At 40.2% G+C, this 22,227-nt stretch overlaps 1 long non-coding RNA gene across 1 annotated transcript; it reads right to left on the bottom strand.

The window, feature by feature from the left end:
* Positions 1-20,082: 20,082 nt before the first annotated feature.
* Positions 20,083-21,756, bottom strand: LOC105881911 (uncharacterized). The gene is made up of 3 exons (XR_001158985.3): positions 21,725-21,756; positions 21,455-21,599; positions 20,083-20,169 (listed from the first exon to the last, which is right to left on the bottom strand). It is a non-coding gene; the product is annotated as an uncharacterized LOC105881911 (long non-coding RNA).
* Between the last annotated feature and the right edge of the window lie 471 nt (positions 21,757-22,227).

Raw genomic sequence — 22,227 nt, 5'->3', positions numbered from 1 at the left:
TGAGCAGAGGAAACAGCAAATCCAAGAGCCCACAGACGAGAGAGCACATAGAGAAACTGCAGGAAGAGTGAGGGTTTCGGTATGATTTAAGGGGAGGAGGTGTGCAGTGAGGAAAGATGAGAGAGTCAGGCTGGGTCCAGATTATGAAGCATCTTGGAGGCGGTTGTAGGAGGCCAGCTTTCATCTCAAAGAAAGTAAAAAGCCGTGGAGGGGTTTTAGCCAGGGAGATTCCGTTAATAGAATTGTGTTTTAGCAAAAGAATTCTTGTTTCAGTGTGGAAACCAGATTGGAAATAGAAAGGTCAGTTAGAAAACTGTTGAAATAACCTGGATGAAAAATGAAGATGCCCTGAGTCAGGCCAACAGTTGTGAGATGAAGAAAAAGGTACAGATTTCAGAGGCAATGAGAAGAGAGGACATAGCAGTAACTAGGGTTCCGAGAGTGAGTAGAAGTCAAGAAAACTGGACTTCAGTGGCGAGATGGCATTGTGATGTCAGTTTAGCAATGAGGAGAAAATTAGCTTGATGACCACTGACCTCTACATAGCTTCATCTGTCTATGAGTAAGTGTGTGTATGTGCATGAATTTGCTTTAAGAAACCATGAAGAGCACCCTCAATTTTCAGCCATGAAGACTACAACCTTATCTACATCAGCATCTACTCTTGCTCCTTTCCTTCTGCAGAAAGAGACGCTGTGCATCCTTTCTAACATTGGTCCCTCTCTCTGTGCTTTGAACCTCTCTGCTCTATCTGCTTATGGACAGTTTCTCCTACTCTCTCTTGTAGCTTCACGCTCTCCCTCTCAATTGGATCCTTTCCATTGGCATTGAATATGATCACGCCTTTCCCAGTGAAGAGCACATGACTCAGCCTTGCCGCCCCAACCCTGGGCTGTGGGGCAGTGTCAGTCCCTGGTCTGTTAGGGACCAGGCCACACAGCAGGAGGTGAGCAGCAGGCCAGCAAGCCAGGTCTCATCTGTATTCACAGCCACTCCGCATTGCTCACATCACTGCATAAGCTCCGCCTTCTGTCAGATCAGCAGCTCTAGATTCTCATAGAAGCACCAACCCTACTATAAACTGCACATGTGAGGGATCTAGGTTGCAGGCTTCTTCTGAGAATCTAATGCCTGACGATCTGAGGTGGAGCTGAGGTGGTGATGCTAGCACTGGGGAGCAGCTGCAAATACAGATTGTCATTAGTAGAAAGGTTTCACAGCACAGAGACCATCATAAATCAATTGCTTGCAGACTCATATCAAAACCCTCTCAATGGGCCGGGCGCGGTGGCTCACGCCTGTAATCCTAGCTCTCTGGGAGGCCGAGGCGGGCGGATTGCTCAAGGTCAGGAGTTCAAAACCAGCCTGAGCAAGAGTGAGACCCCGTCTCTACTATAAATAGAAAGAAATTAATTGGCCAACTGATATATATATATAAAAAAATTAGCCGGGCATGGTGGCGCATGCCTGTAGTCCCAGCTACTCGGGAGGCTGAGGCAGAAGGATCGCTCGAGCCCAGGAGTCTGAGGTTGCTGTGAGCTAGGCTGATGCCATGGCACTCACTCTAGCCTGGGCAACAAAGCGAGACTCTGTCTCAAAAAAAAAAAAAAAAAAAACCCTCTCAATGGGTGGCAAGTGACAATGTAGTAACAGTAGAAATAAAATGCACAATAAATGTAATATGCTTGAATTATGAATCATCCCTGAAACCACCACCCCCCCACTTACCCCATCCGTGGAAAAATTATCTTCCGTGAAACTGGTCCCTTGTGCCAAAATGGCTGGGGTCCACTGATCCAACCCACATCCTTCTTCCAGCCTTTCTCCTCCACTTTTCTTTCAAATGTCTTGAGAGGATGGTCCAATCTCACAGTCCACCTTGCCTGCCCTCCACTTAACTCCTTCGATTTCTCCAAAGACCCCCATATTCCTAAATTCTTAGAACATGATTCAATCTTCACCTTACAGGAATGTCTCGACATCCCTTTTTGATTTATTTTTACAAACTGTTTTGAACTGAAAAATACAAAAGAGAACCAAGAATAACATGACAAGTACCCATGCAGTCAACGATCGAAACTTAAAAAATGTTAACATTTTTCACATTTGTTTCATAACTATTTTTTTCAATCTTAATGTTACTTTGTTAACAACACACATCCTTTCCTTTCCCTCTCTTTCCACAGGGCAGGTGTTTATCAGGAATGTAATATTTAGCCTCCATGTTTGTATCCCCAGGGCTTGGCACAATGGCACCAAAGCAGGTGCTCAACAACTATTGTCGAATATATGAATTAATGAAAAAGTAGCTTATGTTTAAGTGCTTTGGGTAAATGGGAACTGTTATTATTTTTCTGAGAATAAGATGGGGGAAGGAAAACCTGAGGAGAATGCCTTGTTGAGAAAAGAACTTGGGAAGTAGGGTGCCAGGTGCAGGCGTTTGAGGGCATGGTTATAAAACGTTACATCGTATAGGTTTTATGTTGCACACTTTCAGTAACAGGTAATGCACTGCCTCATAAAGTAACTCATCTCATTTGCATACTCTTTGCTTGAAGAAAAGATTATTTTTCGTTTTGATATGTCTTTTCAGGTATTTTCTTTGAGTATTTCCATAGTAACCACTATACATGGCACATGCTTAACTGAAATAGAGAGTTTTCTCCTTTTACATAATGGTGACATGTCTCAAGAGGGTAGGACTTGAAAATATTATTTCCATAGGAGAGTAGATGCATAGACAGGGAGGGAGGGAGAGAGGAAGAGAGGGAAAGAGAGAGAAATAGAGATAATGTGAGTGACAGGTGCAAAGAGTCTTCTCAATAAGAAAGGATAAAGAAAAAAGACAAGATAAGTAAAATTGATTAGTCACAGAGTTTCTCTAATTATATTCTTGTGCACATGCCACTTACACACACACACACACACACACACAGGTGTATGTAAGTAAGGAAAAGGTGCAATTGGTGGAGGGAAACAGATTTGGAGCTATATACTGCACATGCATAGCTATATACTATACCTGCTCCCAAACCCCATGTTTCAGCAGAGTGTTCTTCATGCCTCCCAGTTGCTATGGAAATACTCTAAGGAACTTGCCACATGCCTTGTGTCTAGTCCCGCAAGGGGAATGCTCAGTAATGCAAATACCATACAGGCTTAAGGAGAGGCTAGAAAAGCAGGATGGCTGAGAATGATTCCATTCCTTAGACACCAAAATTTCCTTAATGCTACATATCTGGGGATTCCCAAGAACCACAGAGAGGAATAGATTTTTCACTGGTTTGTAACTAAAAGGCTGCTTAGCTAGAAAATAACAACACTGTCTGTACTTGTGTGGGAAGAGAAGTTTATGAGAAAAGAACAGATGAGGAAACAGGAGATGGGAAACCTGTCTTCTAATGGCAGATCTGAACCTATGTACTGTATGACCTTATTTTATTATTTATAAAATGAGAGGAGATCACTGGAAGATTTCAATAGTCTATATCATTGATGAGGCTTTGGTTTGCACATGAACAACAAGAACAACAAATTTCCAATTTTCAAAGTGGCTTAAAGATAAAGGAAATGTATTGAATCATGAAATGGAAAATTCCAGAAGAGAGGCTGGCTTCAGATAAAGTTTAGTTTAGTACCTCAACAATGTAGTCCAAGGACCCAGTTTTGATATCAACTTCCTCCTGAGGCTGGTTCCAAGATGGCTGCCACAAGTCTCAGGGCTGAAGCAACTGCTTGTGGCAAGAAAAAGAGAGTGTGTTTGCACTGGGTCCCCCACATCTATTCTGAAAGTTAGTCTGATTGGACCAGCTTGGGTTACAAACCCACCCCTTGACAAAAAAGCTACTTATTGGCTTCACCTGGTCATCAAAGCTAAAGTTGAGGCAGAGAAGGCATGGTGGAAGGGTTAACTTCTGAACCAGATTTTGAAAGATGACCAGAAATGTGTTAGTAGAAGAAAGGGATGGAGGACATTCTGGGCAGAGGAAGCTGCATGTATAAAATTTTGGCAGGGAAAAAGAACATGGCAAGTTTATCAAAAAACAACTGTTTCAACGCTGAGGAAGCCCCGCAGCAGATGTGGCCGGAAAGAGAAAGCTTACATGTTGAAGACCTTCTTATGCCACACTAAGACATTTGTACTTTTTTCTGTCAACTATGAAGAACTACTAAAAAAGTTTAGTCAGGGAAGAAATATGATCAGACTTATGTTTTAGTAAGATATTTCTCATGGGGGATAAAATAACGATCTTGGATGATTTGTTTTTTCTATATTGGTAGACAAGATAGTGGTGCTCTTAACAAAAAGTACAAGGAGAAGGAAGAACAGGTTTGGAGAGGCCAACAGTGAGCTCAGGACATGTGGAATTATAGGTGCTCTGCAATATCCAGGTGGGGATCTTTCTCTATCATTGGACTCAAGCAGAGGAGTGCAACCCTCAAACATGGCTTATACAATTGTCCATTTTCCCTAAGCTCCTCCAATGACACCAGTTATTTTCATGTGGAATGATTAAATAATAATTTAATAAATCATACTCATTAAATTAAATGCTTTATAATTAACTCAATATATAAATCATTAGAATTTAATTTTTTTTGAGACAAGATCTTGCTCTGTCACCCAGCCTGGAGTGCAATGGCACCAGCTTAGCTTACTTCAGCCTGGAACTTCTGGCCTCAAGCGATCCTCTTACCTCAGCCAGCCAAGCAGCTGGGACTACAAGCACATGCCACCACGCCCAGCTTAGAATTTAAAATTTAAAACTATTAAAGTGTTTTTTGGGGGGAAAGTTTAATTATAATATACCCTTGGTTATTTTTTTTCTGTCTTTGAATTTATCATCCAAAAAAAGTTCAAGTAAATGAGCTAGCCAAGGTTTTCCCTGGCAGAAAACAGACTACTTTTTTCTCATGAGGTTTTGCTTGCTTAAGTATTTAAAGTCTTCCTCATTTATCAGATAGTCCATGTCCTTGCTCAATATGAAAGTGAGGCGACTCTTCAGTCTGTTGTTGGAAAATGTCCTGTAGAGTTCTGTTGACTATCTTCTGCCCTAGTAGCCATTGGTAATAAGTTTTGGAGAATAAGCCATAGGTTTGCAGTTGGATTCTTTCAAAATTTTCAAGTGAATGCCATCCAGATTTAGTGATTTACTTACATTTAGTTTGACAACTCAAACTATAACATGTTATCTATTTATTCCCAATTCTTTCTAACTCAAAACTACATGGTACATAGATTATCTTTCTTTTTTACTTGATATAAACATCATTCTGTGGATGGACTGCAACAGCTGGGATCCCATTGAGCTGTGCTCCATAGATCATGAGAGCATGAATATGGTGTTTGAACCTTGACTCGATTGCACTAAGTCCTCAGGTTAATTGCTGGTTGATACATTGCCCAGAAATGGAGAGAATCATCAAATAGCCATCAGAAAAGGTGACCAAAACAATTAGACTGGAAAATGGATAGCTCATCTATTCTTGACCATCCTAAGGATTAAACTGAATCTAATAATACACAGTCACTTCTCAGTTAAAAGCTTATAGGATGCCTGAAACTTGCTTACTTAAAGATTTTTATTCATTATACTTGATGTGTAGCTAATTTAATGTTAAATTTTACATCAACTTTATAAAGAGACATGTGAGGTCGTATATGTATGATTTCATTGAACTTTGACTCTACTGCACTAAGTCCTCAGAATAATTGCTGGTTGATACATTGCCCAGAAATGGAGAGAATCATCAAATCGCTATCAGAAAAGGTGACCAAAACAATTAGATTGGAAAATGGATAGCTCATCTATTCTTGACCATCCCAAGGATTAAACTGAATCTAATTCATTGTATTTATGCAGTTAAGTTTTATTCTTATTATAATAGTGCCACACACCATGTCCGTGGTAGGCATGGAGACTATAAGGACAAACATTTGTGACCCTGTCTCTCAAAAAACCTAAAATAAGTTGAAGTTTGTAACACATCACATTGAGTGCCAGGTTAAAGTTGCTAAAGATGTGAGTATTGAGAAAGAATATTGCTAAAGGACCACAGACAAACAATATCAAAGTCACACTGAGGGATTAGGAAATGTTTCCTAGAGAATGTAATGACTATGCTGATTTTTAAAGGAGGAGGAGGAGAGAGCTTCATTAAGAGGGTGGCAGAGCAGGGTGAGAGGAAGTGACAGCACAGGGCACGTCGTACACAAGGCCTGTGAGGTGGGTAATCAAAGCGTAGAGCTCTCTGTGAGACTTGAGTGCAGGGCGTGTGGATGTCGTTGGTGGGGTGGGATGGATCGGTAGAAGATAAAGCTACAAAGCAGATTGGAGTCAAAATAGTAAGAGTTTTGTATTCTAAAACCAAAGCATTTAAATTTCACCCAAAATGCCACTTCTTTTGGAAGTCCTCCCTGGCTCCCTTGATTGGGTCAAACCTCTCTAATAAGTGCTCATAGCACAGTGAACCTCTCCTTTGTGGAACTTATCACAGATACTATTTCAACTTACCTAGATGATTGATTATTTGATTCATGTCTTTACCCTCTATCAGATTGTAAGTCCTCTGTGCTTCTGCTTGTTCATGAAGCTCACGTACGGTTCTTTGAACAGTGACGGAGAGAAACAATGGTGTGGCAAAGTCAGTTCTAACGTCCTCTCTCCTGGTCCTGGGAGAGGAAGGGACTGTGAAAAGGATTCCCTTGATGGAGGTGAGGGAGAGATTCTGTCATCAGGAGAAAGTCTGATTTACGTTAACAGAATCAGGTTGACTTCCACTTCCAGCCACAAGAAATAACGGAAATATAACCCATGATAGCAGAAACATCAATTAGTCAAAAGAGATCCAGAAATGACAGAGATGATGAAATTAATGAACAAAGACATTGGAACAGATTCTGTAAATATGTTCCATATGCTCAAGGATGTAAAGGAAAATGCAAACGTAGCAAGGAGCTAAATAGAAGCTATTAAACAAGAACCAAATGGAACTTCTAGAGACGAAAATGTAATATCCAAAATGAAAATTTAACTTGATGGGATTACCAGTGGATTGTTTAGTAGACTTGAAGACAGAGAGACTATTCAAAATCAGTCACAAGGAGGGAAAGAAAAAAATGAGGATGAAAAGGATTCCAGAGACACTGAGATGGTATCTACTGGGAAGACTTCTGGGACCATGAATCCCAAACAAATTTCAGCTTGACAGGACAGAGATGGGAGCCAAGGAGAAGACAGTCTGAAGAGCTTGTTCCCTAGGGAATGTGGTAGATTGTAGCCATCCATTTATTTATTTAAAAAATTTTTATCAAGGCATACTACCATTTGTTGAGGGTTTTCTATGTACCATATTTTGTTCTAGCTCCAGGAGATACAAATATTTGCAAGACACAATTTATAGCCTATACAGGGAAGCAGGCAAGGACAGGCAACTGCAGAAAAAGGACACAGTTGATGGAGATATGGACGTTAGGGAGGTACTCACTTTCAAGGTTATGCAAGTGACCATGCAAGTGCATTCAGCCTGTCCCTGAGAAGGAATGCTCCTTAAATTGTGCGCTCTAGCTGGCTCTTTGGTCTCATCTTCATCTCTGTCCTGGATAGGAAAAATTAATGATGGTAGAAAGAAATGCTAGACTTAGGACTAAACTACGCAAGGTCTCTACTGTCATTCAAATGTTATTGCCTGTACCATTGCATTTGGGGGAGAGAAGAATTGCTCATCTTTGGGGCTTCACATCCAAAGACCTTCCTAATCAGCACCAACAACTAAAAAACAAAACAAAAGCAAATAAAAAGTTAAATTTGGTTCATGGCTTCCTTCTTTGCACTTACTGTGCCCTTTACCTACTTCTGTCTTCTCACCGACATTTTATTGTGTGGGTGTCTTTATTGTCAGTATTTCCTAATAGACTGTGGGCACTGTGAGGACCAGGATTGTCTTATTCACTTTTTTTGGCACAATATTTTTCTTATTGCAGTAAAATATATGTAACACAAGCTTTTCCTTTTCAAATATACAATTCAGTGGCATTAATTACATTAACAATATTGTGCAATTGTCACTATTACCTATTTCCAAAGTGTGTTTTTCAATTTTTGCATGCTTATCACAGTGTACATACACATATATGCACAGCATATAACACAAGTGTGGTTTTAATCAATGTTTCCTGAATGAATTGTTGAACTGATACATGAATTAATCTAGCAGTCTAAGGACTGGCTCTGAATTCAGAGCAATTAAGATTTCCTTTGCCACTATGCAAAAAAAAATGACAGAGAATAGAAGCTATAAAACTGAAACAAGTTGTGGATAGTAGGAGTGGCGACATCAAAGGAAATACCTTTAGAAAGAGAACCTGTGCTGGTGAGGAATCATAGGCATGCTTTTGATGAAGAAGCCATATGACAGAACCCGATGACCTCCATAGACAAGTGCCAGATTCCCTTGCTAATACATGACTTTCAGTGGAAGCAAGCCTGATAGCCTTTTGCAGGTACTTTGACTCCTGAAAGCGTTTAGGGAGTACTCAAAATATTTTTGACCTTTAGTAAGTTTTTTCCTCCTCTCTAAGAGGACATCCTGGTCCTATTACTGTCTTCGAGACTGAAAAATAAACTGGCAACAATAACTCCTCTCTCTGTGCTTTATTAATGCACAAGCTTCAGGGCACCAGACATAGAATTGAAGGTCAATATTGACTTGGTTTTACAGTGCTGGGATGAAATAGGGAGAAGAGGGCAGAATAATAATCAGACCTTTTAGGTCATGTGGAAAAATCAGCAAAGGTTTATTTTATTCTAATGACATTTTCCAAATATGTTAGAAATATTGCTGTCCAACTTGCTGATGCCCCCTTAATTCACACTGCGCTACGAGGATCTAGCTACCCGGCTGTGCTGTCAACCTGGAGGGCCTGGCGTGGCCCAGCTCAGAGGCTGAGGAACTATAACCCACAAACCATTCCTCACACTGGAATTTAGTGGGAAGGGCCAGGGATATAGACAGAAGGCCCTTCCCAGCCACGTATTGGCTCTATGACTTTTGAGGGTGTTGTGTGTTGATTAATATATTCATACATATTTATATAACCCTTATGGTAATTATTATAAAGCAAGCTCAATAAATTATTGTACAACTTTTTCTCCTTCTTGAAATAACTATTTGGTCCACTCCTAACCTAAACAAACAAATCTAAAAAGAGCTTACGATTTCCCTATAATGTATATGAGCATGGAGACTTTGCATAGGAAGGAGATTCATGGTTAACTTTAACATTAACTCTAACCCACGTGAATGCTCTTCCCACTGTTATGAGAGAAAAACACATGTTCACCCAATGTTTTCTTAATTGCTAGGTTCTCTTCTTCATGGGAAAACTCCTGCAATTATGGTAGCTGCCATCAAGAGAATAATAGTAAGCAGGAGAAAAGAAACAGTCTTTTGGGGGTTTGTCTAGCAATCTATCTCTATTAAGTAACAGCAAATGACAAAGTTTATTCCCTCAAACTTGGGTCAGGAGACTTTTTTAGTAAAACTCAACCATCCGCTGATTCTTGCTCTTTGTGTATTTCCCCACCCCTGTTCCAAACTAACCTGCACATCTGTACGCGCAAGAGAATCTGGATCAGGGATGCAGAATGAAAAAGAAATTAAATATATACCTATATATACCAGCTTAAAGTTACTGAAAAGATATTTAATCTGAATATTATTTGTAAATTTAAAATTCAGCTTCTGTAGGCATTTGCAAATGTCATATATTCATACACAAAGTCAACTTATGGTTTCTTTAGTACTAAATTATTTTAACCCTAAAATGATCCTCAAGAGGAAGACACAGGGTGCCCACGAGCAAGACTGGCTGACGTCAGGTGCCATCGTGTGGGGGGTATGGCACTTGCTCTGAAAGTCTCCCTTTTCCTTCTCTCCTTTTAAAGTGCAGATGTTTTATATAAGAATGTCAACTAAGTAATTTGTTGTTATTCATGAAAACCTTAGCACAGATTTTTTTTTTCTCAGAGAAAGAGAGAAGAAGGATCTGAGGAAGAGAAAGACAGTGGATAAAGGTTACGGCAGAACAGGTATCTTTGGAAGGCAGAGGACGAGAAGGGCCTGGCCCAGGGGAGGGCAGCAGGGCGGAGGCAGTGGGAAGGAACTGTCAGCTGGGAGCACAGAAAAGCATAAGAAGGGGGAGAGCCTCAGACAAGTTTCACCGCAGGGCCTGGTGCAGACCCACTCCTACTGCCATCTCTCCCCAGCACGCTCGCCCCCTCAAGCCCTCGGCCCCAGCCCCTCACACTAGCTCCTCTCTTGAGCTTTGTCTGCTCCAAGATGGGCCCTGGGTGGTGTCCTCTTCTGCGCATTCTGTCAGTAGTTCTCCCAGACCTCTCTGTCTCTCTGCACAGAGAAAGTGTGGGTGGACAAAGCGAGCAGAGCCCTGGCCTTACCACCAGCTGGCCGAGCTGCCTTGGTTTGCATTTGCTATTCTAGGTGTTTGTGGGGTTTGGAAGCTGCATGCCCAGGGAGTGGGAAAGCTGGGCTGTGCACTGCAGCCTCCCTTTTGGCACCTGCAGAAGTGCTCTTAGCAGCTAGGGCAGGTGGGTACAGCCAGGGAGCAGAAGGAATGGAGTTAAGAGTACTAGGGTAGTATGACCCAAGGGACATTTACCAGCCCTCTCTCACCACAGTCATCCAATATATAAATGAATAAATAAACTTCCCAACAGACATCATGGTGTTTAAAATGCAACTATTAGAAATACATTCATTTCAGTAAAGCATTGCCCTCTCTCCTTGATCTTTTTGTTTTCTCTCTCTCTCTCTCTCTCTCTCTCTCTCTCTCTCTCTCTCTCTCTCTCTCTCTCTCTCTCTCTCTCTCTCTAATGTAAATATCCTTGAGAGGGATCATACCTGAGTCACTGGTACTTCAGCAGACACAATCAGAAAACAGTCTTCAGTCTCAGGAGAATTTAGATGATCATTCTAGCTGCTGGGCTGGGGATGTTTGGGGGAGGAAATTGACAGAAGAAGATAAGAAGAAAAGGACAGCGCAGAAAGGACAGAAAGGGATGTCAAAACCATCTTCCCTGACTTAACAGGACCTCCAGCCACACTCCAAAGACCTGTTCTTCTCATCTTTAGTGCCACGTTCTGGGGCCATTATCAACCTCAGTGTGTGTGTGTGCATGTGAGCCTGTGAAGGAGGGATTCTGCATTCTACTACTCTGGTACATAATCAGTATGTAGCATACAGTAAGTATGCTAGAACTCTGTTATATTCCAAATATGATTTTACCTGTGATCCCCTGGAAGGGGTGGTCAGAGAAAAAGAGTTCACAAAGTATTTTTCATCTTACTCCAGAAACTGTTAAAAACTACTAACTTTCCTCTCTAGGTACTGAACTGATACATTTTAGTTCTTTCACAAAAGATTAAACTTGTATCCACAGAGGCAGCCTAGGAACAGAGTTAATTGTTCCAGAAGCAGGCTGACACATTTTGTAAGATTGTAGGACAAAGCCAAGTACGAGGTTTCTAATGGTCTATTCCACCATACAAAACGTAAACCGGTTTTGGAACAAGCCACTTGCCTGCAGCCCAAGACAGAGAATAATCTTCCCGGGGGCAGGCAGGGGGAAGGAGGGGAGAACTTGCATGATGCTGCAGAAGCAGAAATCCTGTGTCAATGGGCAGAGGCATTCAATGGTCTCTAGAAGGAATTTGCACTTCTCTTGGCTTATTGCTTGTTAGTTTTCCTTAAGACCCATTCTTGCTCTGACACCTTCAGGAAATTCATAGATCAAGCTTTCTTTTTTAATTTGATGCTGCCTTAAAAGCACCATAGGCTCCTAGGAAGGGACAAACAGCTTCCTACATGATAGCCTTGCAAAGGAGAAGGCTCCTCAGGGAGCCTTGTAGGACACAGGTGACCCAGGCTGTCATTTAGGTTACGGTCACTCCCTTCTACTCCATATCCAGGTCACATAGCTCTGGTACCCCTATGGGTGATTAATTTTCTTAGAAATAAAAGCCTATGCTCTAAGATTTCTTAACTCTGAACATAGTGACACAGTTGTTTCCCTGAACCTCTTGAGCCTGCAATCAGTCAGTGGTACTCATTTGCAGACTTAGACCTAAATAATTTTAAGTAGCTTTGGGTCTTTCCTCCATAACTGTTATTGAAATGGAAATCCCATAAATTAGAACGCACTCTAATTCATATCTCCTCAAGCAGTACTTTAGATGAAGAGTTGGCACTTATTCTGTAAGGGGCCACATAGTGAATATTTTAGGTTTTGCAGGCCAAACGGTCTCTGTTGCAAGTACTCAACTTTGCCCTTGTAGCTTGAAAGCACAGACAGCATGTAGATAAATGGGTGTGCTTGTGTCCCTAAAAACCTTTATTTGCAAAAGTGGGCAGCTTTTGCAGGATTTGCATGGGCAGGATTTGCCCATGTCATGGTTTGCTAAGCCCTGTTCCAGATGGCTCTTTAAAATACTCATTTTCTTTTATTTTCCTGTGCTACCTATTACCACTATCTGAGAGTTATTAAAGTTTCTAAATCCACATAAATTCTCTATACATTGGTGTGATTTTCTTAGAATTGCAACCTAAAAGTGTGCTTTTTAATATTTTTTTATCATACGTTTATAGATAAGAAGCACACAATAAATTCCACCTGGCTACATTCTAATTCTTTTTCTAAACACCTAAACTTATTTTTATGTAGTTGGAATTTGTATATATATTCTATTTTTCTATTTTGTGATTTATACTCAATAGTCTTTTATAGAGCCATTGTTATGGATTGATATATTCTGCTTACTTCTTTTAAAAGACTATGCGGTATTTCATCATATTTATAAAGCTGGCTTGCTAAAAATTCTCCTATTGTTAAATATTTGGACTTTTTCCCACTTTTTTCCATGAGCTAAATAGGGCTGCTATAAAAAATCTTTGTGAAAAAAAAATCTTTGTGCAAGTGACATACAAGAAAGTTAAAATCCAAATGTAAAAGCTATATTTACTTCTGCTAGCTCTGCTAATTATTATGTTTGAAATATGGTACCGCATTGCACACTCAAAAACACAGCCAGATAATTATTTTTTTAAAAAAATGCAACTATTAATAGATCATAAATTCATTGGGTTGTTCTATCACAACATTAAATGATCTGTCAGAAGACTATATTCCTATACAACTCTTACTGAGATAGGGGATTTGATCTCAAACTTTTTTCAGTCTATAGTTCCCTATAGATATATTGCTTCCCAGGTTTGATGGTGTATCTCAATATTATCACACAAACTCAGCAGTTGCATCTATGGCTCAAATACCTCAATCCATGTTCAAACACTGTACTTCAGTATTCTAAATCAGATTCATTAGCATTGTCAAGCACCTCATCATTAATCTCCAGATACTGTCATGCTCAAGCTCAATATTTTCTTTTTCCCAACAGGGAAGGGTTGAATCTAATGATTGGTAGAGACTCTTTCCCAGCTTGGAGCTCAGATATGGCTTGGTATTTCCAAGGTCAACAGTAGATTCTTGCCTTTCAGACCTATGGGAGATTGAGGTCTGAAGAAGCAGAGAGGGCTGGATGGGGAATTTTGTTCCACCTTATTTACATCTTCAGGCACTTAAGCTGGCAAGACATATCTTTAGAGAGAAAGGGCATGTAGTTTAGATTAGTGCGTCACAAATTATCACTAGTTTAAAAACTTTTTTTAAATTTTCAAAATGTTACCAACTGATACTTTCATAAAATATGATAAAACAGTTATCATAAAAATAAATAAAAAACAGACATGCAAGATACCAGCTTCCAATTTTGCACTTATTACTAGAGACCATGTTATATTTTTTTATTATTTAAATTGACATGAATACATTTATTATGTATTTCTGTTAAGAAGATATTAAATTAGCATAAGATAAATATAATCAGAAGAAACATAGCATAGGTAAAAATGCAAAAACTGTCACATTTTTCATTGAAACTGCCCCATTTTTTCACTTTTCATTCAAAGTGTGTGCATAAGTGAATAATACAGACTTTACCTAGCTCGTGGTGAATAGGTCTGAGGCATGCATTTTAAGTAGCACCAGTGTAGAGGGCCTGGCCTGACTTTATAGTCAAAGAAACATGGTCTTGTCTGAGTCTCTTACTGTCTGTGCAACCTGAGACCACTCATGTTCTCAGCCTCCTATTTTTGTTAAGTGAGGATGATAATAAAATAAAATAAAATGGGGTTACTGTGAGGATCGAGTAAGACAATGTGTGTGAAGTGCTTAGTATAGTATTTGGCATCGTGAATGCTGAAAAATTATAGTCAGCATCTCTGTTAAGGTGTCAGCATGAGAAACATTTAAAGAAATTTAGTAATGAAACTGTAAAGAGCAGGTATGCATCTGGCTTCAGTGTACCATCTCATAAACAGAGTCTTATAAGCATTGAAACCCCACAGAATGATAAACTACCAAAAATAATTTTAAAAATTCAGCAAGGCTGCCAGATACAAATTCAATTTACACTATCAATAACTAACAAGAAATGGTAATAAAAATGATATGCATAATATTAAGAATCTCTAAAGTTTCTAGGAAGAGAAATAACAGGGAATGCACAAAATTTTATGGATAAATGTTTCAAAGCTTGTTAAAACACATAGAAAAAGATATGATAATAAATGGAATTACCTGATATTATAAATTTGTCAATTCTCCACTGAACTAATCTATGTGTTAATATGTTCCAATATAAACTCCAGCGAGGATTTTTGAGAAACTTGACAAACTGATTTCAAAATGTATGTGGAAGATTAACAAATAGTTAAGTCAATTTTACACACACATACACACACACACACACACACATGCACACACAGAGCAAAGAGGGAAACTCCCTATCAAACAGAGAATAGTATATACCAGCATAACAGCAGATAAATGAAACATGGAACAGATAAAAAATACCCAGGAATAAAACATGTGTGTAAAGAAACTTGAGATATGACAAAGGTGGGAAATAGATAAACTGTATAATACATGGTTTGGGGAAAACAGCCTTACTATATTGGGAAATAAAAATTTAGATTTCTACTCCATGCCATATAGACATTGAACTCCTGATGTCTTAAAGATCTAAATGTAGAAGGGAAACCTTTAAAGCTAGAAAGAGAAAACATGACCTTAGGGTAGAAAGAGGTTTTTTAAACAAGACATTACAAGCACAAACTATAAAGCAGAAAATTGTTGGATCTGACTACGTAAGCATTAGAGATTTTTATTCGACATAGGCACAATGGACAGATGTGTACTATACTAGGAGAAAATGTTTGTGAAGTTTAAAGTCAATAAGACTAATATTTAGATTATAAAGGAAACTCCTACTAATAAGTGGGGGAAACAGGAAAATGGGTAAAGGACATTAACAGGAAAATGCACGAAAGGGGAAACCTCAATGATGAAAGTTAGGTAAAGATATTCTTAACTGCACCAGTAATAAGAGGCATAAAAATTAAAGCAACAATAACATAATCTAATATTCACTCAACTGGCAAAAATTAAAAAGTTAGAAGACTCTAAGTTTTCAACAAGTTGGGGGAAACAGGAACCCACCCACATGCATAGCTGGTAGGAGTAGGAATTGGCACCGTCTTTCTGAAAAGTAATCTGGCAGCTTTTAGTAATTAGTATGTGTGTACCCTACAATATAGCAGTCTCTTTCCCGGGAATGTGCCTGCGAAATTCTCACACAGGCCCGTAAGAGATCACATAGAAAAATGAACACAGCACCATTATTTGTAGCAGCAAATAGCTGTCCATCGGCAGATGGAATAGTATTCAGCTGACAGGTGCAACAAACTAGTGAGTATACGTCAGAACATAGCATTGGGTGAAGAGATAAGAAATATAATCAGACACTATTATGTAAACTAAAAAGCACGTATGCAGAATACTACTGCATAGTTTTCGTGGATACTCACATACTGACAGACATATTAACAGCTTAGAGGGAAGGCAAACTAAACGGTAAGCAATGGCAACAGGAAATGAGAGATGAAGGGAAAAACTAAAATAAAACAAGAAAGGGACCTTATGGGATCAAACATGAGAATATGCCATGGATTGAAATATGAGTATGAATAAACTGAATCTCTGCACCCAAAATCCAAAAGGTTTTTTTTTTTTTTTTTAAAGCATACATAACATGGAACAGGCTCACTTGGTCTCTGTACAAGTTTCCTGTAAGCACATGGAAATACACGAGCCCCACAGGATATAAGATGCAAATTAAAACCCTGTTCTTAAATTCATGAACTACGATTCTCTCTACACCGTTCTCCTTCGACTGCTTGAGACTCTTTTCAATTCTGCAATACCGGTGATAATTAGCCAAGGGAGGAGGGGAGGGCATGCTTTCTCTTTCCTGAGAGGCTGGTGACGAAGATTCCCCAGCTGAGGTATCCTAGAAACGCTGATTGTGTTCTCGTATTTTCCATGTTTCTCCGCGCTGGCAGTAGCAAATGTCTTTATCATGGCTGCCGTCCAGAGAACTTGAAGCCAGAGCTTTGCTCCGGGCGGGCATCCAGAAGAGTGATCTGGATTCCGTGGCTGAAGAGCCCCAGACTTTAAGGAGGACCAGAGGCTGTGCGGACTGCCTCTCCGAGCCTTCGCAGGTTGGAGAGGAAAAAAGCTGAAAAAAGCCTTTGGTCCTTCCCAGGCTGAGTGCCGGCCTTACCTTGATTTTTGTTCTTGCAGCAGGATGTCCAGGTGTTTATAGGGGTGTTTCAAGAGCAAAAAGGCAAGCATTACCCAGGGTAGAAAATCTGGATTAGAGTGAGGAGATTATATATTTGCGTTTTAGATCTTGCTCTACCTCCAAATTGCATCTGAAGATTAGTTGGGCAGCTTTTCCTCATGAATGTTATGTTTATACAAAGACCGAGATGGTGGGGAAGACCCTGTCATTGACAAAGAAGCAGGTGCCTATATAGAGTGATTAGAGGCAGCTGAAAGTCCTCCCAAATGTCACATCATATACAAGTAACCAGGCTTTGTGGGGTCAGGGAGCTTGCCAAAGATTCTGCGTGAGTTCGTTCATTGGCAGGGCTGGGAGTAGAACCCAAATTTTCATGCCCTTAGAAAGAAACCCTTTCTCCACCTGGGCAGCTTCACAGGGCCTTCCCACAGAAATGTCCCAGGCACCATTCCTCCTGCTATTATCCTCCTTAAAGACACAGTCCCTCCAGTGACCCTTCATTCCATCCCACAATGATCCCTTTCTGCCCTGCTCTCGCGGAGCACCTGACATGTGCCTTTTCACCTTGGGTGGATTCCTGTCTTAAATTGTAACGCTCCTGTGTGCTGCTATCAGTGTGAAGCTCAGGTGTACCACACAGTAGCTGGTTGACTTTGGGCCAGTCACCTAAGCTGTCTGAGCCTTTTATTTTTTCATCTATAAATCGGGATGATAAAAAGTTCAGGGGTTTGTTGCGAAAATAAATAAGAGGAGGTATAAAGATGTTTTCGTAGAACGGTAAAATGCTTTATAAAATGTCACTTGATTCTATTAACAATGAAAATAAAGATAGGTTGGGAGATGGTGAAGCACAGTGATTCAGAAAAGGGATCTGAGTGCAAACAGACCATGCAAGTCTTGGCTACAGTACTCTGCAATCCTTCAGTCTTTATAGGTGGAGAAGACAGCTGAGATAGGTCCCCAAGACTGATTTGTAATCAGCCCTGTTCACTCTGCTCTATAACATGGTGTCTCTGACTAGAGAAAAAAAATAGCAAGGCATGATATTTGGATAGAAATTTCAAAGGTTGCTGGGAAAACTGGATAGCTACATGCAGAAGAATGAATCAGGATCCCTACCTCTCACCTCTCACAAAAATCTACTCAAGATGGATAATAGACTTGAACCTAAGGCATGAAACCTTAAGAATCCTAGAAGAAGATGTTGGGAAAACCCTTTCAGACACTGGCCTAGACAAATAATTTTTGAAGAAGACCCCCAAAGCAATCACTGCAGCAACAAAAATAAACAAATGGGATCTGATCAAATTAAAAAGCTCCTGCACAGCCAAGGAAACTATCATTAGAGCAAATAGACAATGTACAGAATGGGAGAAAATATTTGCTCTCTACACTTCCGATAAAGGTCTGATAACAAGAATCTATCTAGAACTCAAAAGAATTAACAAGAAAAAATCAAACAGCCCCATCAATAAATGGGCAATGGAAATGAACAGAAACTTTTCCAAAGACAGAATAATGGCCTGCAAACATATAAAAAAAAATGCTAAACATCTCTAATCATTAGAAAAATGCAAATCAAAACCACAATGAGATATCACCTTACCCCAGTGAGATTGTCCTGTATCAAGATATCCCAAAACAACAAATGCTGGCAAGGATGTGGAGAGACAGGAACACTCTTACACTGCTGGTGGGACTGCAAATTAGTGTAACCTTTGTGGAAAAGAATTTGTAGGTACCTCAAACAGCTACAAATAGAAGTACCATTCGACCCAGCAATAACTTTATTAGGCATCTACCCAAAAGAGCATAAGACATTCTATTATAAAGACATCTGCACCTGAATGTTTATGGCAGCACAATTCACTATTGCAAGGATATGGAAACAACCCAAGTGCCCATCAATTCTGAGTGGATTATTAAAATTTGGTATATGTTTACAATGGAATATCACTCAATTCTAAGAAACAACAGCAAGCTAGCACTGCTTATATTATCCTGGATTGAGCTTAAGCCCATTATCCAAAGTGAGGTGACACAAGATCAGAAAAATGGGCTCCATATGTACTCGCCATTAAATTGGTACTGATTAACACTATGGTGCTCAAATGGTGGTGGTGTTCACCAGGGATTAGGGGGTTGGAGGGGTAGACCCACATCTGAGGGATGTGGTGAGCATTGTGGAGGGGAGGGGCATACCTCTAACCCTTGCTAGGGAGAAGCAAAGATATAAAATGTAACCAAAATCTTCATACTTTCATATTTTCTTGAAATTAAAAAAAAAAAAGACCGAAGGATATATCATGTATACATAACACTTCTTGGTCCCGTTATCTATGTGGCTTTTCAAGGTTCTATCATCCTCATGAGATGGTAAGTTCCATAGGAGCTGAGTCTGTACTTAAGTGCTTTGCATTCTCAGCAGTGAGCACAGAGCAGGGTGAGAAGACTCTCACCGCCATGTTTGCTGCAGCCATAATGGTTCCACCCATTCCATAGCCCAGGGGCCAGGCAGAGGCGGCTGCTAAAGCTTTGAATATAGGACCCATTCTCCTTTCTTCCTTTTAAAAATTTTTTTGAGAAAGAAGCACTTACTTTTAATAGAGAACTAAAACTCCCAGTGAGGATGCTGTTACTTTCATTACAGGTGTTATCAGCTGACAAAAGAGAGAAGGAAGTGTTCATAGAAATCTATTGTTAAATTAAATGCCTGGCTGGACACTACAGCATCCCCCCATCAGATAGAATGAAGTTCGCCACACACCTCTAGCTTGTGAATTCTAGGATCTCGTGATACTTGGTGTTAAACAATTAAGAATGAAAAGGCCTCTTTATCTGAATTATGATATTTCTGTAGGTGGATTTCTGACTTCTATGCAGCACTTTATGCTATACAAATAGTTTTTATTTGCATCATAGCATTTGAGCCTTTTAATAACCTTGCAGAATAGCTGATATTATCCCAATTTTTACTGATGAAGAAATTAGGTCACTGTGAATTAGGTGAATTAGGTCACTCCTCAAGCCTATGCAGCCAGTATGTTTATTGTCTATTGCTATGTAACAAATTACCTCCAAATTTAGTAGTTTAAAACAACAAATATTAGTTATCTCACAATTTCTGTAGGTCAAGAAGCAGGGCACTGCTTAGCTGGGTGCTTCTGGCCTCTCCTGAGGTCGCAGGCAAGTGTTGCTGAAGGCTCAAATCGGGTAGGATCCATGGCCACGCTGACCAGTGGTCATTGGCAGAACCAGTTCCCTGTAGGATGTTCGACTAAGGGCTTCAATTCCTCACTGTCTGCTGGCCAGAGGCCCCCTCAGTCCCTCGCCATGGGGGCCCCTCCACAGGGCAGCTCACAACATGGACACTGGACATTGGTGTGGCACCTGAGGCAAAAGAGGGGGAGCTTTCATAAAAAGGAAGTGATGCCTGGGGCCAAATGCTATAGAAAAATAAATCATAAAGAAAAGTTACAAATAACCCCTTTTTGAATAGCAATTATGTATCGGGAACTTCACAGCTCTTTCAACGAGGACTTTTTGGGCAATAAAAATACAAGAACAACCCAGATTCACATAATAAGAACATCTGTTATTTCACATATCAAGAAGAAAGCCATGGAGATAAGACTCCAGCAATAGTATAGGAGGGTTGATTAGGATGTACCCCTGGCTGCGCTGGGTCACCATCCTGGAGGGCGTCCGGCCACCTATACAAACTGTAAGTTTCTGTTAACCAGTAGGAAGGAGGAAGTGGATGGTGGGTAGGCAACCAACAGCGTCTGCTACAAAGGATCTTCTTCACTGAAACCTTCACAGCAGCTGTGCAGGCAGAGATTATCATCTCCTTCTTTGCAGATGAGGAAACCACGGGAGGCAGAGGTGAGAACCTGCCAGGAAGGCACATCTCGGAAGCAAAGACTCACAATTCAACTCAAGTCCGTCCGATTCCCAAGACTGTGTTTTTTAACCAGCTCATAATGAAATTTTCCTTCCATAGCTCTGCATGGAAGGGCATACAGTCTTTTCTTTACGTACTGTTTGAGGCGTTTATCTCCCCACTCAAGTATTAACATCTGTGAGGGTGTTGTCTCTAATTGCTGTGACCTTACTTGTTTGTGACTTCATCAGTTTATGACTAATTGCTTCTCCAACTTGTCAAGACTATTTAGAATTCTAATTTTATTTTGCAAGGTGTTAGTCACCTCTTATATTGTAGGATTCACTGAAGAAAGAAACACACTGTCAGCAACATCTTTCCAACTGTGACCAGGATTACTCCCCTGGGCACGACTCACGGGGCCTCCGCCTCACAATGCCCCGGCCTCTGGAGGCTGTTTCTCTAGCTTGTTAGCAAGTTTGCTGTGGCACAGAGTCAATGTATTATTGATGATAAGACGGGCTATATTTATTACTTACTTTACCTATAGACCGGCACTCCAGTCTGCTGCAGAAGAGCATTAAATCAGTTTACATGAAATGGTTTCCAGGCTGGTTTGTGATCACAAACAGCTGTGATCATCCACGTGTTAGCAAATTCATCATCTGGCTTTCTCTGGGGACCTTCCAGGAAACCAGGTCACAGTGATTGATCAACCATGTCCATGAAATCTTTCTTCACTTGCCCTTGTTTCCCTACATCTTTTTTCTTCTTCTGACACTTGCTCCTTACCTTTTATTCATTCCTCTGAATTTCTTTTCCATCAAAGCTTTGGAGCCATGCTCAGTGACGAAATAGGCAGAGACTTGGAGAATAGTGCATTGTTCGTGGATCGTTAACCTTCCAGTGTTGACAACTGATAACATCCATGCACACTCTGAAAGGGCAAAAGGAGCAAACAAGATGGGTAGGTTTTAAGGTTAGTACAGTTTTAAGGTTATATAATTTGCTTTAGGTCCCCAAGGTCCCCGTTGACCAGTGTCTTGCTTCTTCCTACTCAACTGTTGGTCTCCCCCTCCGTGAAGGATGTCTATAGGATAGCCATGCAGTGAGAAGGTGTTGACCTCACGGAAGTGAATCATAATAGCTATATTGAGTCCTTATTGTGTGCCAGTCACTGTGGTCAGCATTTATCATACTATCTCTCTCTCTTTTTTAATCTTCAAAACAACTCTTCAAGGTAGCTACTATAAATAGCCCTGTGTCACAGCAAAGGAAACTGAGGCCTGAAGAGGTTAAGCAATTTGCCCAAGTTACACCCAGGTAGTGATAACCTGAAATTCCAATCCAAGTTTTTTGTTTGGTTTGGTTTCATTTTTGTTTGTTTGCTTTTAGCTCCAGAGATAAGAATTCTAAACCATTCTGCTATTCTATCTTACAAATGCTTAGATGAGCAATAGCAATCCTCTCTTGATTTATTTGTTTATGTCTATCTAAATCTTGCTACTGTGTGTCCAGGACTCAGATTTAAACAAGGAATATCACCTTATCTATTCTTTAGAGTG

This window comes from Microcebus murinus, chromosome 2 (genome assembly GCF_040939455.1).
Source record: "Microcebus murinus isolate Inina chromosome 2, M.murinus_Inina_mat1.0, whole genome shotgun sequence".
Classification (NCBI taxonomy): domain Eukaryota; kingdom Metazoa; phylum Chordata; class Mammalia; order Primates; family Cheirogaleidae; genus Microcebus; species Microcebus murinus.
This window is presented reverse-complemented; position numbering and strand designations above follow the sequence as displayed.